The following is a 1,846-nucleotide window of genomic DNA, read 5'->3' as shown; positions in this document are numbered from 1 at the left end:
CACGCACACCGAGTACACACACACACCCTTCATTGTCATATGCAGACCACACCATCACATGGCACATGCACACACACACACACACACAAGTGCACATGCTTTGCATGCATCACCGAGAGCACAGCAGCCCATGGCATGCCTGGGCACCCCCCGCATGCATACCCACGCGCCTTGCACCCCATGCACTGGCACACACGACTGCGGGCAGCTTGCACGCCCCGGCACGCTCCCTCCCCTCCCCGCGCCGCGGGCCCATCAATCTGGCTGAGCCCGCGCCGCCAGTATTTCATTTTTATGGCACAGCTCTCCTGACCCTCACGGCTTCTTTAGGAAGCCGATTTCTTGCAGCCATGCAACTCGCCTGCACTTAATTTAAACCCAGGTCAAGAGGCCCACGCAGGGGACAAGAGAGGCCGGGGATATTTTTTCCCTACAGTCTCCTCTTTCTTGTTCTCTCCTGCTCCGAATTTATCAGCAGCAGAGCAGGTGCTAGCAGGCGGCCGGCGCTGAGGCTGCCGTGGCTCGGGGGACAGGAGCACGGGCATGGGGAGGATTGGCGAGTCGAGGCCTGGCTGCCCCAGGGAAGGCGGGGGCTAGGGCTGTGTTTGTAGCCAGCTGGGACCCGGGCAGGTTGCACAGACCTGAGGGGAGGATGGAGCCTGTGCCAACCTCGTGCCCGTGCGATGGGAACCCCCACCGGCTCTGGCCACCACCACACCTCCACCCGCAGGGCACTGAAGAGGCCGGGTTGCACCAGCCCGTGCCCAGAAGCATTGCATGGAGCAGGGCCCCAGCCACCCATGCAGGGCTCCCAGGCCTGAGCTCTCTCAGCCCAGCCCCCGTGCCTGCACCTCCCTGCACTGCACATCGTTTGGGCCCAAGCTCCTGGGGTGGCCGGAGCGGGCACGTGGTGCGGCCTTCTCCAGGGTGAGAGCTGCCAGCGGGATCCATAACCCCAAGCAGATCACGGCTCATTCCTCCCTGCCAGCCGGTGCCGCGGCCAGTGGAGCAATGCAGGTGATTGCCCGGGTCTCCGCGGGCCCGAAGCCATGCAGCTCAGGAGCTCAGCCCCGACCTTGCCCCTTGGCCTGAGCGAGCCTGCTGCGGGCGGCGGGCGGCGAGGTGCTCCCTGTGTGGCGTCGGGGGCTGCTCCCGGGGAGGTGCCGCTCAGCACCTCAGCTCCCGCCGGGCGCTGGGGAGGACTCCCACCCAAGGCACCCGGGCCAAATGAAGCCGCCAGCCCTGGGCCTGCCCCGGCTTTGCAGGGGACACTTGCACCTTCAAAACTAACTAAGCCAGGCGCGCCGGGTGGGTCGGAGCAGGGCGGCCCGGCTGACGCGGTGGCGGGGCTCAGGCGGCGGAGTTCCCCGGGCCTCGGCGCCCGACAGGGAAACAGTCAGTCGCTGGCTGGGCCGGGCGCGTGACAGCGGGAGATCACGGGCGAGGAGCCGTGGAAGCGCCTGCAGCAGCCACGGTAATTGGACAGTCTTGCCTATTGTCGAGATAACCAGCTCCGTGCGGCGCAGAGCCCGCGCCTCCTGGCAGTGCCGTGTCGTCGGGGTGGGCGCAGCGCTCCGGCAGCCTCCTGCTCCCCTGCGCCCGCCCCGGCGGCCTTGCCTGGAGGAGGAAGCCCTTGGCAGGCCGGGGCCCTCTGTGCCCAGCTCCAGAAAGCAGCACAGCCGGGAGCCCCTCGTCGCTCGAGGCGCCCGACTCCCCGGGCAGCGGGCGGTGCAGGGAGTCGCAGGGGTACCTACCCCTGATGGGGCAGAGACCAGTGCGTGCAAGGGGTCCTGCTCCAGCGCTCCGGGCCCTGGTGTCAGACACCCCCACCGCCTCCCGGGTCGCT

Source organism: Gavialis gangeticus, unplaced genomic scaffold (assembly GCF_001723915.1).
Source record: "Gavialis gangeticus isolate Ggan-Ray unplaced genomic scaffold, GavGan_comp1, whole genome shotgun sequence".
Classification (NCBI taxonomy): domain Eukaryota; kingdom Metazoa; phylum Chordata; order Crocodylia; family Gavialidae; genus Gavialis; species Gavialis gangeticus.
The sequence above is the reverse complement of the archived record's forward strand: the minus strand, read 5'-3'. Positions refer to the sequence as shown.